Below are 17,565 nucleotides of genomic sequence, written 5' to 3'. Positions count from 1 at the left end.
ATGTACAACCACAGTTGAACCCAAAATAAGTGTGAAAAATGCTTATCATTTTTTTTCCAGTGAATGGTCACTAACGACCATTATCAGCCGAGGACTACCTGTATAAGAAGAAGCTACCACAATTATATAAGGATTTATGATCCAGAAAAGTTGTTAGTGCACCTAGAGCTGAAGTACCATATATACCGGCGTATTAGGCGACCCGGCGTATAAGACGACCCCCATCTTTATAGCCGGGCCGCATTCCTAGAACGTCGTCTTATACGCCGGAAACTACCAGTATTTCCGGCATATAAGACGACTCGGCGTATAAGACGACCCCCGTCTTTGGCGCCGATTTCAGCGCTCGCGGAAGTCGTCTTATACGCCGGCATTTACGGTATACCGTGTGAATCTCCTTCCTGTGTGTGGTAGCGCTGGACAGTAAAAAAATGCTCAGTTGACTCCAGCACACATTAGATTTAGCAGGAAGAAATTAGGAACCTGCTGCTGTTTATAGTGTTTGATCAGACACCAAGTCTAATCAGCCAAAGACAGTACCAGCTGGTGATTTCTCCCCCCCCCCCCAAACAAGACATTTGAACTGATTTGCACCATGTCGCATCCCCAAATACCTTTCTGGGAAAATAAAGGCCTCTGGCTCAGGAGAAACGGCTGTTAATAGAAAGCAAGTGCTGATTCTTCCTATCCCAGGCATCCCCAGTCTGCTACCTTCTGTGTCCTGAGGTAATTGGTGGAGGTGTTGGTAAAAATACCTGCCCCATCCCACCAAAATGAATTTTATTCACACCTGTTTTTAAAGAGCTCTTAAAAATATTTAACAGCTTGTTTAGTCTTTGATTTTCCTGAATAAAAAGTCTTGAAATCAATACTATCAACCAAGTCCAATTCAAACTTTACTAAGTCAATACCATGCAGTGAATATTATTCAGTAGCGTTATTCTTAACAGTCAGCTTGGGTGTATTAGCTACGGTTCTCTGACACAAAATCAAAATACCAACAAAGGAGATTCTATATAAACTTTAACAAAGTGTATATACATCCATCCAACCAACCAGCTCTGTGTATTAAGTGCTTCGAATTCTCTAACACAAAACTTGGTACAGTCCTGCTGAAACTTCTTGATATTTCTACAAAATGCATTTGTACATTTTTGTTGGAATTCTTGCATGTTTATTCTCAATTCATAATGCCCAGTTGTGATTTTGATAAAGCCCTATGGGTTTTTGAACCCAATCTCTTCCCAACATCAGGACTCATGTAGGCTTTTTCCAGACAACTTCTTGTCCATGTCCATGTAGTTATCTTTGATGAGGTTTTTAAATTGATTATGGGGAAGTATTTCATCAGTTGTGTATTGACCTACAATCTAAGAGGATTCCACTCAAGAAAAAAGCTTAGCCATCTTGTTTAAGTACTATGCCAAAGCTGAAATATGCTGGCAATTTGAAAAAAACAAAAAATAAACTGTCCATTCCCCACCATTCAATCAGAGCTGAAGAAGCTTCTTGGATGAGAAGCGAAATGTCTTCAAAGAAAAACAAGAAAGTCCAGTTTTTGCCTCATAAAAAAACATCTTTGGGATAACTATGACCTGGATGACTAAGAATCTTCATAGACAAAAAATAAACTTGCAAAAATCGGAGGGGGGGGGAAATCAAAGAGATTATTGTTATTATTGTTCAATTTTTATTGTTAATACAAATATGTTTCTACCTCACTACTCTTTGTTTAAAAGGTAAATAATGATACATAACAAAATAATATTGCATTTGTTTTACTCATTAATTTTAGTGACCCCTGAACGAAGTAACAAACGTCTGTGACTTCAAAAACTAAAAACATTTAAGCCAAATCTTTGAAGTGTCTCAGTTTTTTTGTAATAAAAGTTAGTCATCTTAGTGACTTCATTAGTTTATTCATGTTAATAAACTAAAATCTATGTAAATACATTTTACTTGTTGAAGTCTTGAACTTTTTCTTTTATAGAGGGAAGGTTTTACAAAGAAAATATATTTTCTCACAATTTTGAAAGGCAAGGTGAGCTGTCTCACATACTCTCCCTCCTTCTCTCTCTCTCTCTCCCTCCCTCCCTCCCTCCCTCCCTCCCTCCCTCTCTCTCTCTCTCTCTCTCTCTCTCTCTCTCTCTCTCTCTCACACACACACACACACACACACACGCACAGAGCTAGGCCATTCTGAACACCAGCACTTGGCAATGCTGAGCTGGCTTCAACCTTAGCAACACTGCTACCATTCAAAAAGGCTGATTTACGGTATTCTCCAAAGCATACAAACCTTGGAGAACAGCACGATTGCCCCCAGAGTCTGGCACTCCCTAGAATCTGCCACATACCACTTGCCTTCAAGTGATGTTCTCTTTCTGTTGACATACCCCAGGGGCCTACCCGAGGCTGGTCCAGAGCAAACAGCCTTCGTTCTTGAAGCAGTTTCAAAGAATGTTCTTCTGTGGCTTCTGCAGCCTCCAAAAACCACATGAAAGCACACACCGTTTTTGCACAATTTTCAGAGGCTCTAGAGACCACATGAGAGCATGAATAGAATAGAATAGAATAGAATAGAATAGAATAGAATAGAATAGAATAGAATAGAATAGAGCTGGAAGGGACCTTGGAGGTCTTCTAGTCCAGCCCCCTGCTCAAGCAGGAGAACTATACCATCGCAGACAAGTGACTGTCTAGTTTCTTCTTAAAAATCTCCAGTGATGGAGTGCCCATAATTTCTGGAGGCAAGCTGTTCCACTGGTTAATTGTCTTCACTGTCAGAAAGTTTCTCCTTAATTCCAGGTTGCTTCTCTCTTTGGTCAGTTTCCAACCATTGTTTCTCGTCCTTCCCTCTGGTGCTTTGGAGAATAACATGACTCCCTCTTCTTTGTGGCAGCCCCTCAAATACTGGAATACTGCTATCATGTCTCTCCTATTTCTTCTTTTCTTTAGACTAGCCAAACCCACGTCCCGCAGCTGTTCTTCATATGTTTTAGTCTCCAGGCCTTTGATCATCTTAGTTGCTCTTCTCTGAATTTTTTCTAAACTCTCAACATCTGTTTTGTGAAATGGTGACCAAAATTGGCTGCAATATTCTTAGTAGGGTTTTATAAAGTGGTACTAATACTTCACATGATCTTGATTCTATGGCTCTGTTTATACAACCCAGGATTGTATTAGCTTTTTTTGGCTGCTGCAGCACACTGTTGGCTCATGGCCAAGTGATTGTCTACTAGGACTCCAAGGTCCCTCTCACAGTTACTGTTTTTAAGCCAGGTCTCGCCCAGTCTGTACTTGTACCTTTGATTTTTCCTGCCTAAATGTAAAACCTTGCTTTTCTCCACAATGAAACTCATTTTGTTGGACAGGGCCCATTGTTCAAGTTTGTCAAGATCTTTTTGGATTCTGAGTTTGTCTTCTGGGGTGTTGGCTATTCCTGCCAATTTGGTGTCATCTACAAATTTGATGAGTTCCACTTCAATTCCCTCATCTAAGTCATTAATGAAGATATTGAAGAGTACTGGGCCTAAGACGGAGCCTTGTGGTATCCCACTGCTTACTTCTCTCCATGTGGATGTAGTGCCATTGAGGACTAGTTGTTAAGTATGGTTTGTCAGCCAGCTACAAATGCATCTGGTGGTGATGTTGTCTATTCTACCTTTTTCTAGCTTACCAAGGAATAGGTTGTGGTCTACCTTATCAAATGCCTTACTGAAGTCTAAGTATACTACGTCCACAGTATTTCACTGGTCTATTAGTTTAGTCACTTTATCGAAGAATGAAATAAGATTGGTTTGGCGTGATTTTGACAAACCCGTGCTGGCTACTAATTATAACTTTGTTTGCTTCTAGTTGTTTGCAGATCATTATCTTTCCCAGGATCTTCCCAGGTATTGATGTTAGACTGATTGGTCAGTAGTTTCCTGGGTCTGTTTTTTTTCCTTTCTTGAAGATGGGAACCACATCAGCCCTTTTCCAATCCTCAGCTATTTCCCTGGTACTCCAGGTTCTCTTGCTTGAATTCTGGATGGTCCAAAGGCTGCACGAGAGCATACCTCATTCTCATGCGGCCTCTGGCCTCCAAAAATCACATGAGAACAGGCCATGCTTTCAAGAATAGTTGTTGGGTGTTGCTGAATGCTGGCATGTCACCCAAAACATGGCATGTCGCCATTGACACATGTCATAGGTTGGCCATCACTGGACTACAGACTTTGCTATCTCTACTAAACATAGCTATTGGGGGAGGGGGGCACCAGATTAGGGAAAGCTGTTCTCCATTCTAAATAGGTTTCTGTAAAGCAGTTGGGTTTTGTCTACAAAACAAATAGTCTCTTTAAATTCTCAAAAGCTGTTTGACAGCTCATTATCCATGCTAGTGGTTGGCCCGGTCGTGGCTTCCCTCCTCCTTTGCCTGTTTTGAGTAGTTCTGTAAGAGGAAGGGCAATCTCGGCAAAAGAAGGGATGAATTGATAAAAGTTGGCAAAACCCAGAAAGCTCTGGAGCTGTTTGCGAGTCCTTGGGGGCTGCCATTCGATTATAGTTTTCACCTTGGCCGGATCCATTTCAATACCCTCATTGGAAATTTGGTAGCCAAGATAGTCTAATTGGGTTTGGTGAAATTCACATTTTGACAATTTGACATAAAGCTTGGCATTCAATAGTTTCTTTAACACTTCTCTCACTAGCTTTATGCGATCAGTCATATTTGTGCTGTATATCAGGATATCATCAAGATACACCAAAACCCCTTTGTACAAGTGATCATGTAGAACCTCATTAATCAACTGCATAAATACAGCTGGGGCCCCCTGTAGTCCAAATGGCATGACTTTGAACTGATAGCTCCCCATAGGACAGTTGAAGGCAGTTTTCCACTCATCTCCCTCTTTTATTCTCACCCGGTAGTATGCCTCTCTTAGGTCTAACTTAGTGAAGACACTCCCCTAAGCCAGATGGGTCAATAAATCCTTTAGGAGGGGGAGGGGGAATTTATTTTCCACACTTACAGCGTTGAGTCCCTTGTAAAGGTAGTGTTTTCCTGAACTTTGAATGCCAGCAGTAGGCACAACTGCTCCTAAAGAGCCTATGACGTTATTGGAGACAACTTGGCTGGACCAGTACAAAGCTTATCAGCATTTGAGGGAGCCTCTAAAAGTACATTTGTAAAGGACTACCATGAAAGCGAACAATTTCCTGTAAATCAATGTACTTTGCTTTAGACTTCAGCATCACAACATGCCTGTCCTTGAAAAATAAATGGCACAATAATTATTTTTACCCCAGGATGATATGTTGCATGTCAGTCATTTCCCCCTTCTGCTAGGAGGTAATTTGTATTCATAATAAACTCCTATTAGACTAAATAAATGGCTAAAGTGAAATGCCTACAAAGATGGCCACTGGAAAACAAAATAGTTCTTTGGATGCTTTATTAGAATGATAGCCTTAATTAATAACTAAAGAGCAAATGCTTTTAAGGTAAGTTAGAAATTAAGAGCAGCTGTGCTTGCCCTTCTATTTTAATGGTCATCTATTCAATCTATTAGAGCAAAGTAGATGCGGTCAGCCGACTGCTCCAGAGAACAAACATCTGACTGTCACCCATACAAGGAAGAGCAAAAACCTATGAACTTTGCTGACATCAGGTTTTGGCTTCACTCCCCAAACAGAATCAATATGTTCAGGAAGTCACTGCAGTTACGTCAACAAGGGGCGTTCAAATAGCGTCTTCAGTAGTTTGTTTGCCATTGCTCAGAGACGTAGGGAGTGGGGAGCTAATGAATGGGAGAAAGACGTGAGCGAAACAAACAAACAAACAAATTGTCCAAACATCACATTGCATTCCAATCCACAGTTCTTTGCTCTTTATCCCTGATTTCTACAAGCTGATCCAGAGAAACTAGCCTTAGGGTGAATCTCGAGATTGGAAACAGTTTTTTGGTGGATGTTGCCTAAATTAAAAAGACCTTTCAATGCAGGTTTGAACTGGATTCCCTGGCAGTCAGTTATCTGAACCGCAGTGTCTCTTAACGGCATGGAAGATTTGGAATGTTTGAAAACTGTTCCGAGTCCTCAAAGCCAGTGTTTCTCACCTGAGCAATGTCAAGTTGTGTGGACCTCAACTCGCAGAATTCCCCAGCTAGTTTAACATTGCTGAAGATGGGAAACCCTGCTCTAAGCAATTCACCAAGAGCATCTGCTGGCACACTGGTAATTTACTCCCACAACCTCCTCCAGAAGTAACTGTTCTACTAGGCACCAGCTTTTTGTCCTTAAGCACTCTTTAAGGGAAGCTTCTTCCTGTGTTACCAGTGAGCAAAATTGGAGGTACTGTGGACCCACATCTAGTAAAAGGCAAATTGTAAGCGGTGTGCTTCTACAATAGAAGGAGGATTTTTAATTTCTTTTCTTTTTTCTTTTGCTTCCAGAAGGGAAATGGTCCAGTTGGATTAGGGCTGTAGCAGGAGGTAAAAAGCACAAGCTCTTTTCCTAGGCTGGGTTGAAAAGTTATGTGTGGTACAATCAGAGTTGACAGAAGGAAGTCATTTGCACAGAAAAGCAGAGCAGTGGGAATTGATCTTTTGCCCCACAGGAAGAACCCCTTCTGTAGCCATACAGGCCTGGCATTCCACCTAATGCCATTGGTGTAGGAACTGCTTGAGACTATTATGAGCTAGAGCAGAAATGTCAAACTCGCGACGTCACGTGATGTCGCACGACATATCGGAGTTTTTTCTCCATTGCCGGCAATGGGGTGGGTGCGATTTCCCGGTGAGGCGTCCAGCCTGTGGGCTGGCAGTTTGACACCCCTGAGCTAGAGTAGCTCAATGTAGCAAAGCCTAGTCACGTTCACACATATACACATACATGTTACGGACCAATTCATGACTTCAAGTCTGCAAATATCTGATGTCCAGCCTCTAATGTTGAATAGCCAGCCAGTTGAGTATCTGGTTTCTGCTGCATTAATTTAAAAAGTGGCAACATTTAAACAGATGCCAACTCTATTTGTTTTATGTCTTGGAGGTGCTATTTGTACAATATGCTATAAACTGTGATTACTAAGCTACAATAGCTAAATTCAAAGCAAACGAACCCGATCTTGTATCTGAGTTGTATATCATAATGTGAGATGTGAATCAGGCCATCTTATTAAGTCACAAGATGGTTTCTTTGATTTATCCTGTTGTATGAAAGGCAACAAGTTGTGCTTTATGAGTTAGCATATTGTGTGAACATAGCCTGATGGTTCATTAATTCATCCATTCACTGATTTTTGACTAATAAACTAAGTCAATCTTAGGGCTGGCTGACAGAGCCTCTCAGCAAGGCATATTATATACATAGTAAAATCTCTCCATTTGAAGAACTACCCTACAGTATATGCCTTTCACACTGTTACTTGTTGCCCATCTGGTAGAGTTTGAAGCTACCTTTAATTCAGGAGCTAAGAGGAAGAAGTTTATCCATTTGCTATTTCAATTCATTTTTGTACCTCAATTTCAATTTCCGGTATCTGAAAGAAAATGCAAGGCTGAGCATGTATGCTCTCTGTTCTGTCCTTTGATCTTAAAACTGCACAAGCAGCAAAGCAGAAATAATAGTAAATATTACTTTGAATCTCTGGCTGTCTTTGTATGTCATACTAACCTTAAAAATAGTTGACAAGCATGGGTGCCCTCTTATCCTGTCATAGGCATTGGACCTTAAAACAGTTTTCAAATGCTCAAACTGATGGGCTGTTTCAGGATCAGATGATATAATAAGTTATAAAGCTTAGTGAAAGTAAAGCTACCAGCTTTACTTTATTGCAAACATCTGGATGACTGTCAGATAGCAAAAAGAAAAAAAAAACCTCTAAATGTTGCTGCCATCCAGATGTTTGCAACCTAGATCTAGTAGCCGTAAAATAAAGAGTAGCAAGTGGCAGGAATTAAGAGGGGAATGTGTTTTTATTAACCAAGTACTTTTTCATTTTGTATGTCGTGTGGATTTATCTGCTGAGGTTTTTTTCCCCTCTGGTAAGACTCAAGGACTTTGTAAGTCCATCCCAAATCCCTCATTTCAACTATATTGCAGTGGAAGATACGCATCCTAAAATATGAACAGATTTGACCCATATTCTTTGCAAGACAGAGAATGTTTAAAGTAGGGGAAAAAAAACACAAAGTAAGATTCTTCTGCTATCCTTTAGATCAGGGGTAGGCAACCTTGACTTTTTTTATGACTCGTGGACTTCAACTCCCAGAATTCCTGAGCCAGCCATGCTGAGAGGAAAGGGAGAGGTTTCCAAGCTGAGTCATGCTGGCTGAGGAATTCTGGGAGTTGAAGTCCATGAGTCATAAAAGAGCCAAGGTTGCCTATCCCTGCTTTAGATGTTCTCTGTCTCTAATCTTACTAGTCAGTGTTACTGTTTAATCCCTCTGCAAGAAACATAAATGTGCTGATATTACTATTTGCAGCAGAAACAGTAACAAATTTCTTAGCTAAATATGTGCTCTCCCAATTTTTTCAAACTTTAATTAGCTTTTCTGTCATAGCCATCCAGACTTTCTCCAATTTGTGAAGCATAATTAAATTACATTATCCATATTTCATCTGTCCACAGAAACCCGCAGACATTAATAGAAACATTAATACTTTTCTTCAAGATTTACCGTATATGCTATCATTTAAAAAAAATCTAGAATAGACTTCTAATAAAATTGAAATGAGAAACTCTTCAATTATTAAATTAAATTTAAGAATTCCTCGTGGAGGACTCCAATACTTGCAACTATTTGGGTACAGAGAAGCAATGCTTCAAGATAACTTTTCTGTCTTCAAATGCCAACATCAACTTAATTTTTCTCCACTGCTGAGTTGCAGTGTTCTCCCATCCATCCCTGAGTTAGTTAGTTTTGCTGTTCCCATTATTGTTTGATATCCCACTTTTGTTTCCAAGCCACTGCAGGCAAGTCACTTGAGGTGGCCTTCCAAAAACATTTGAATAAAGGGGACAATACTAATCTAACACTGGTACATTTGAGAATGACTTTCCGAAAGTCTGGAAACCAGATGAAAACAAAATCATCAGGATTTGGCAGAAAAACAATATTGCTACTGTACAAGTGGTAAGAGGCAAGTGAAGGAAGGTCTTCATCAGTGCAAACATGAGTCCACAACTGTGACTTCTCCTTTGGAAGACTGTGTGGTGATATAATGGAGCAGCATGGCAAAGAATCTTGGTAATCAAAGTAATACAATTCAAGCTACAGTTGAAACCTTTGAAGCAAGCTAGGTTTGTGTCCCTGTGTATCTTTAGATTTGAAATGATGCTTTTCTAATGCTTAAGGCAGGATGGTCAATTTAAACCTGAGGAAGGGTTAAGCAACTTAGATGGGGACCATTTTTTTTTAAACTGATAGGCTTATACAGACTAAGCAGGAATGTTACTGATGTGGCCCTGTATAGGGAGATTGAGGAATAAAACCTGGAGCAAGATTTGAGTGATCTTTAAACCCATAAGTATATCTACAGAAGTGTATATACTGTATTAATGGAATTCAATATTCAGTGGCCACTCCACCAGTAGTGTTGATAACAATGAGCTGGAATCATGAAAATGATTAAAAGTTATGTATCTTTTAAGAAGCGGTGCATTGTTTGCCCATTCCTAATCCCAATGAAATCCAATTAATTTGTGAGGTGGCATTGTGTATGTGTCACTTGAATATCACTTGAAGCCAAGATCACCAAACAAAGACTACCATATTTTGGCCACATCATGTCAGCTAACTCACTTGGGAGTGATCAACAGAAAAAGGAGAAGGGGCCCTCCTAGTATTCATTGGCTGAACGGTATAAAGGATGACACTGGGATGACCATGGAGGATCTGAAGGAGGCAGTGTGAGGGGCATGGAAAGTGCTGGTCCATAGAGCGGCTGAGGGTTGGATATGACTGAATGGCTGATGGTGATGACAGGGGGGAGGGTGTATTATGAATATTCATTTATTGCCCTGGAGGGTGCCATAGTACAGTGATAGCAAATCTATGACATATGTGTTAAAGTTGACATGCCACTACATTTAGGGTGACACACTAGTGTTCATCAACCCCAACAATTTTTCTTGAAAGCACGCCCCATTCTCGTGCAACTTTTAAAGGCTGCATAGGATGCATGAGAATGGGGGTGTGCTCTTGTGCGGCCTCCAGACCTTCTATTGCATGGCCTCTGGAGCCTCTGAAAACTGAGAACAGAGTGTGCTTTTGCATGATTTTTGGAGGCTGCAAAGGCCACAGATGGCTGGCTCAGGAATTCTGGGAGTTGAAGTCCACGAGTCATAAAAGAGCCAAGGTTGCCTACCCCTGCCCTAGTGCAAAGTTAGAGAATCCTGGCTTAAAGAATAGTGCTTATTTTAGAGTTTGCCACTAGATGGTGACAAAAATCTGTGTGTATTTAATAGTAAACAGACCAGAGGCCTACCTGATAGGATAGGGCTTCCAGGTTGGCCACATACACACCTTCCTTCAGACACATAACCCAGGAATAGAAATTGAGATTTCCTCAATTAGGAATCCTCTAAATAATGAAGAACTCAGAATTTCCAATCAGTGGGGTCAAATCAAAATGTAATCTAACACACACGGAAGTCAACAGGTTAGGGAAGTCTAGCATGGGACAAAAATCATTATTTCTTGTGACAGAATCACTTCTTTCATTTTGGAGGGAGAATCCATACAGAGAGAAATACCTTTAAGCCCAAACAACTTTAAATTGTTAAGTTTGAAAAACACTGATCTACAACGTATGGGCTACCAGTGTACATCACAGACATTATCTGCTAGCCAGCCTTACTAATTGTGTGTTTGGAGTTGGAGGAAATATTTAATGTAATAATTGCTATTCTAATGTTTAAGTACAAAAGGCAATAGATCAAACTGTTATTCAAAATTATAAAGTATGCAAAACTAATATAAATAAAATAAAATAAAATTGACTTATGTAATGTTTTATTAACATTTTATTTTTTAAAATAATCAGGTAGACATTAAAGGTGGGATCACATAACAATGGCATGCAGGTGGGATTCAAATATGGGAATAACCGGTTCTCTGTGTGGATGCCGCTTCCGGAAGACCATTCTGGGCCTGAGCAACAAAAAATTAGCTACCGGTTCTGCTGAAGTGGTGTGAGCTGGCTGAATCCCACCACTCGGCTAATGGGAATTATGGGACATATAGCCCAATGCATCTTGAAGATTTCAATCAGCAACAAGAGCTCTTGTTTAAATAGAGCATAAGAACACAGCCTTAATCTGGCCTGTGTCATCCAATAAAGGGGACTGGTTTAGAAGAACAGGACTGCCGTATAATGATTTCCCAGCCTGCTCATGTCCTAATATGACTTAGTTCTTCAGATAATCTAATTGAGGAACAAGAAGCAAGTGACATACATAGCCTAAACATGAGCAAACTTTCAGGGAAGTTGAGGGAGGACAAACAAATGTCATATTTAAACAAGAATTCCATGGGCAGCAATGCTAGCCTTTGATTTGGTAAGGTTGAGCAGTATTGCTCTGGAACACACACACCCTCATTTTCTAGCCCATTTCACTTAGGTTCCAACAGGAATCTTCTCCAAGGTGCCCAAATTTCCATCGCTTTCTGCTTACTTTCAGTTTTTCTGGAGAAAAACATCTTAAGGAGAGAAAAAACGAATTATCTTTTGGTTGGCAGAATTAAGAGCTGACAGGAAGCACCTAAAGGTTGGTGAGAAATGCAACAATTGTAAATTTAAGTCACTGGTGGGTTAATTTCTTAGTACATAACTCTTTGACAGGTCAGCTCATGTACTGGTAAATGGCCTAATCCAAAGATCTAAACTTGCTTAAGCTCTTTTGTGGCCCTAGTGTGTTGTGTGAGGTTAGTTTATAGTTCAAAGGATTGTGCAAATTCAGAAAATGTGTTATCTCAGGAACCAACCAGGATAAACATTTTGTGGGATGCAGCTATGATATCCAACCGACTCAGATCCAAGTGCTCAGAAGCACAAGTGGAAGATGCTGTTGTGCTCACATCTGGTTTGTGGGATTTCATGGTCAGTTCAGCAGGACCATGGAAACAGAACGCTGGACTTGATGGGTGTTTCTTCTAATCAGTTTTTTTTCTGTTCACTTGCCATTTTCCAAAGACAATTACACATAGCTTTGTCAGAAAAGAGTTCAGTGCTGGTGCTAGAGAATTCCATACACAAGAAAAGCATCAAGTTGGACTCCACATCCCCCCATAGGAACTTCAGAGCAGCAGATTTAATTGGTCCCAACACAGAATATGAAACTGAATATCAGGACAGAATTATGTTTACTGTTAATTGCATAAAAATTATCAAAATTTTTTGAACATATTGTATTATAGGAAAGGACAGCATACTGAGTTCAATTCAAAGCCTTTTCAGCATTGGTATTAAATTGTAGAGTTTCCTTCCTTCCTTCCTTCCTTCCTTCCTTCCTTCCTTCCTTCCTTCCTTCCTTCCTTCCTTCCTTCCTTCCTTCCTTCCTTTTCCCAAGATTCTAAATAGCTTATAATCTTACAAGGTACAATCCCCCAGTAACTATCCAACTGACCAATAGGGTTAAAAGAAAACAGATAAACACCTGATGCATTGTTATTTAATCATCCCCAGATGCCAAATTCATATAGCTCTTCTAAAAAATAACAGGGAGAGAGTGCTCTAGGGTATCTGGGTTAAAAGAGTTTTATGCTGAGTTCCTTTATTCAAGCAAAAGGGTTTAAGTTGCTCCAAAGGACATTGGCAAGGGTAAGTTGCTATGCATTGCCCCAATATTTCTTCTGGCTTTGGCATCTTTGCATTGTTATGCAGTTTGCATGTATCTACCGGATAGCTGGTATTTGGTTGAATTATTGTTTTTAATTTTGGTTAATTAGCGTAGGGAAGAACAGTTGAAAAAGCAGAATATAAATGGATACATTAATCCAAATAACAGCATTCTTGCTGTTTGATGGGAGACATTAAAGATTGGAAGACATGAGTTGATATCTCAGAGGTGTTCCACTTCATATTCTGTTTAGCTTTCATCTCTAAGGCAGAGCTGTGAATCCTAAAATCTATTTTGAATCTTGCAGCTTGAGTCTGAAATAGGCGGAAGGACATACAGTAACTGCGCCCAGGAGCAGAGCATTATCTATCTATTATCTAGTCGCTTTCTGAACAGATTCCTGTTGAAAAGTAACCTGAAGTACTAATGATCTTTTCATTAAGCTCAGGCCAAGTGACCTCGTTTTAGAAATGAACTGTACAAATTACATCACGTCACATAACAAATATTCCTTCCAATGAACTCATGACCTTCCTGACCTTAGCAGCCTGAGGTTCTCTTTGATCCTGTGCTTGAAATGGCGAAAGAAATACCTGATGGACAATGGAAATGTTTCTGACACATTCTAAATTCCAGGGTCATGGTAAATGTTGCTAACTGCACAGGATTGAGTTGGTGTGATAGTTCAGCCTCATATCCCAGTTTGTCTGGCTTGGCTACTTGAGGTTAGCCAACCAGTTTTTTCACATTTCAGCTGTAGTATGCCTCCAGTAGCCTTTCTCAAACTCTAGGTCTTATCCTTAGCCCTGCAGGAAGCTTAGCACAGAATTTTATTTAATAGAAAGAAGCCAAGATACAACACATCTCTCTCTCACTTGTTGTCCTCTGGATCTGTTTGATTTTCCCAGCTAATATGACTGGAATGCCTCATATTTGGGAAGACCTGCCTGTTTTATTAGCAGGACCAGGTCGTCTAAGACCCTTCCTTTCTCCAATTATGTGCAGATGTTGCTTAATTAGGGATTCTTTGGATCTAAGTAAATTAGTTTTCTAGGGTGATGCAGAAAGTTGTTGAGTGAAGGATAATGGCAGACCAGAGGAGAACAAAAACAGGAGTGAATAAGTGGGTGGGACAATAGGGTGGCCATCTGTATCTCATCAGGAAAGATCATGACCTTCTTCATCACAGTCAGAAAAGATGCATGACCTTCCTCACCGCAAACATGGACAAAAACAGTAATAAAAACACAGATTTGAACAACATTGGCATTTATTAGTTAATCACAATTTATCAGTTAAACAGAAATTATACATCAGCATAGCAGAAAAGACGGGCACAAATGACTTATGGGTCTGCTCTCGCTTCTGGAGATGGGCAAGTCAGCGATCTGCTTGCTCTCCCTTCCTTGGGCCCTTGTCTTTAAACCTGAGTTGGATAGGAAATTGGTCAACTCAAGAAGTCTCCTCCTTAACGTTAGGTAGTGTACATGGCTACACTAAGCATCTTAGACAAACATAACCAGATGTGTTGCATGATACAGCTCTTGGTAATCACCATCAGTTCAGAGTGCATATTGGGCTCTTTTAATGAGTGGCCTTCAACTTCCCCAATCATTGAGTCATTGACATAAGGATGGGAAGGGACTAGATCCTCTAGTTGCAACGTCTGGCCAGTGCAAAGAGCAGGCACAATGTGAGTGTGGGTGTTGGTGCTGCAGAAGAGAGAAAAGTGGGTGAATTATTATAATTTTGTGGATCTTTTAGACATGCCAGATAGACAAACAGTAGTGTGCTTAGGACAGGATTAGCTGTCAGAGGAGATGTGTTGATGTCCAACCTACAAGGGTCTAATGCAGACATGTCAAACACAAGGCCCAGGGGCCGGATGTGGCCCGCAAAGTGGTTTCATGTGGCCCGCAAAGCCATTCTGGAAACAGTGAGGGAATGGCCCCCGCTGCCTTGGCCCTGGCCCAGGCCAGCCAGGAGCCAATGTACAATTTTGTGGTGGCTATCTTGGCACTTGCCCCAGTGGACCATGCCTTGGCACTTGCTCTGGTCCCACTCCCTTCTGCCAGAGACCCTCAGATCTGTCCCACTCCTGCCCAGGGCCCCCATAGGCATCCTTGACACGAATGATGTAGAAATGGCCATGCCCACCCAGTAGGCCACACCCACTCCATCCATGCCCACCCATTAGGCTTCACTCACTCTGGCCACACATCCCCGCCCCCCCCCCAGGCAACCACAATGCTGATGCGGCCCTCAGTGAAATTGAGTTTGACACTCCTGGTCTAATGTCTCTCCTTGCCTCCATTCAGCTACTCTTTAAAATCAGACTTACCAGTTGCATAAGAGAGGGGCCAAAGATGCCACTGAACAGAATCTCTTAGACTAGCATCTTAGCTGGAGTCTATCCCAGTTGGAGAATATAAGGGCTTGCTTATCTGAGGGTGTTGGAATGGAACCCGGATCCCTTTTTTTATAACAAATAATGAGCCTGTGTTATTTTACAGCACTGCTATTCTAGAATAGCACTAAACCAGGCCCAAAAGGGGTTGAACACAATCATGAAAAATGTGTGTACAAACCAAAGCAAATGTTGACACATAGCAAAACCTACTACAGGTAGTCCTCGACTTATGACCACAATTGAGCCCCAAATTTCTTAGCAAGAGAGACATTTGTTAAGTTTTGCCCCATTTTACAACCCTTCTTGCCACAGTTTCCACAGCTGTTAAGTGAGTCACTGCAATTGAAAAGTTAGTAACCTGGTTGTTAAGTGAATCTGGCTTCCCCATTGGACTTTGCTTGTCAGAAGTCGCAAAAGAGGATCTCATGATCTTGGGAGACAGCAATAGTCATAAATATGAAGCAGTTCCCAAGCATCTGAATTTTGATCACATGATCATGGGGGAATGCTGCAAAGGTCGTAACTGTGAAAAAAGGTCATAACTCAGATTTTTCAGTGCCATTGTAACTTTGAACTGTCACTAAACAAACTGTTGTAGATCAGGGACTACTGTAATTTAGCTCTCTGTCAGAATCTCCTTCCCATGTTAATAGTGCAATTGGTTGCTACTTTTCTCACCAGCTGGCGATGTTTGGTGGAAGGCGGACAAAATCAGGGAAATCCACCAGTTGCTCTTTGTCCCCAATAACATTGTAAAGACAGCCTCAGTTCCTAACTCAGGCAGAAAAGGGTATAGCTTGGTAGAGTAATTAAGATACTGGATTAAAACCAGGAGACTAGGAGTTCTGGGCCGCCCTTAGGCAAGAAAGCCAGCTGGATGACTTAGTCATTCTCTCTCAGCCCGATTTACCTCACAGGATTGCTGTTGTGGGAAAAATAGGAGGAGGGGCCATTTTGCATGCCACTTTGAATTGCATAAAATAAAGTCAGGATATTAATAATAACAATCAAACTATCCAAGATCCTTGGAAAGAACCCAGTAGGTGGATAAAAATACCAAATCCAGTCCAAAAATCTGGCTGACTGTATGACCAATAATAATAATAATAATTGCCAAAATTGAAAAATCGTTAAATGATTCAAAGTGCAGATTGTGCAAGGAGGCAGAAGAAACAATAGATCATATACTCAGCTCGTGCAAGATTGCATAAACTTGTTATAAACAACATAACACAGTCACCTAAATGATTCACTGGAACATGTATAGAATTTATCATGTATCAGCAATGAAAAATTGGTGGAAACATAGAGTTGAAATAATAGCCAAAAATGATCAGGTTAAAATATTGTGGGATTTCTGAATACAAAGTCTTGGCTCATAACACACCCAATTTAATTGTGATTGAAAAGAAGAAAATGTGAATAACAATGTGGCAATACCTTGAGATAGTGGAATAGAAGATAAAGCACTGAAGAAGATCACAAAGCATCAATATCTGAAAATTGAAGCTGAAAGATTATGGATAAACTGATTATATAGTCCCACTGGTTAATTAGCACATTGGGTGCCATACTCAAAAAATCTTGAACGGCAGTTAAAAAATTTGCAGATTGATAAAATTTCCTTCTGTCATTTCAGAAAGGCCAAAATGCTTGGATCCTCACATATACTGCACTGATATGTTATGACATCCCAGATTCATGGAAAAAACTCAGTGTGTATGGATCCAACCACAGTTAAAGAACTGGTAGCTGTGATTTCACATTTTTTAAATAATATTAATGTCAAATCCAGTCTTAACATCGGTCTGTGCAACAAACCATAATAGTAATAATGATGATGATAATATAATGAGGGCAATTCAAAGTTTGCTGGTGTATTTTTCTGCTATTTCAAAACCTGGAGGAAGTCACATAAATTTAATGGGGCAATGAGTAACCGCTCTTAGTCTCAACAACCTTAACTGTAATCTAAAACCTAATACAACTTAATGACATTAATAGCACAGTCTTATTTAAAATAACTTAAAAGCAAATGCTAGTAAGCTCAGTGGACCTTTTCCATGATTATGTGGGTGTTTGTCTCTTCCCCTGTACTTTGGTTATCCTTTAAGGCATGGAATTTACATTCAACGAGAATTTGAAAGTTTGTTTGCTATTTTGTGGCATTCTAATTGAATGTAATACAGCTTTGTTTATTTGATGTATTGGTATCCCACCTCTCATGCAAGAGCACAGCATGCTGTCCATAGCACTGGGCCATCTTTGTGAGGTGGCTATGACTGAGAATGATTGACATCTTCCCACCCCAGAAATGAGGATTCTG

Source organism: Crotalus tigris, unplaced genomic scaffold (assembly GCF_016545835.1).
Source record: "Crotalus tigris isolate CLP2741 ecotype Arizona unplaced genomic scaffold, ASM1654583v1 scf7180000018510.657491, whole genome shotgun sequence".
NCBI classification, from domain to species: Eukaryota; Metazoa; Chordata; class Lepidosauria; order Squamata; family Viperidae; genus Crotalus; species Crotalus tigris.
Note: the sequence above shows the minus strand (reverse complement) of the source record.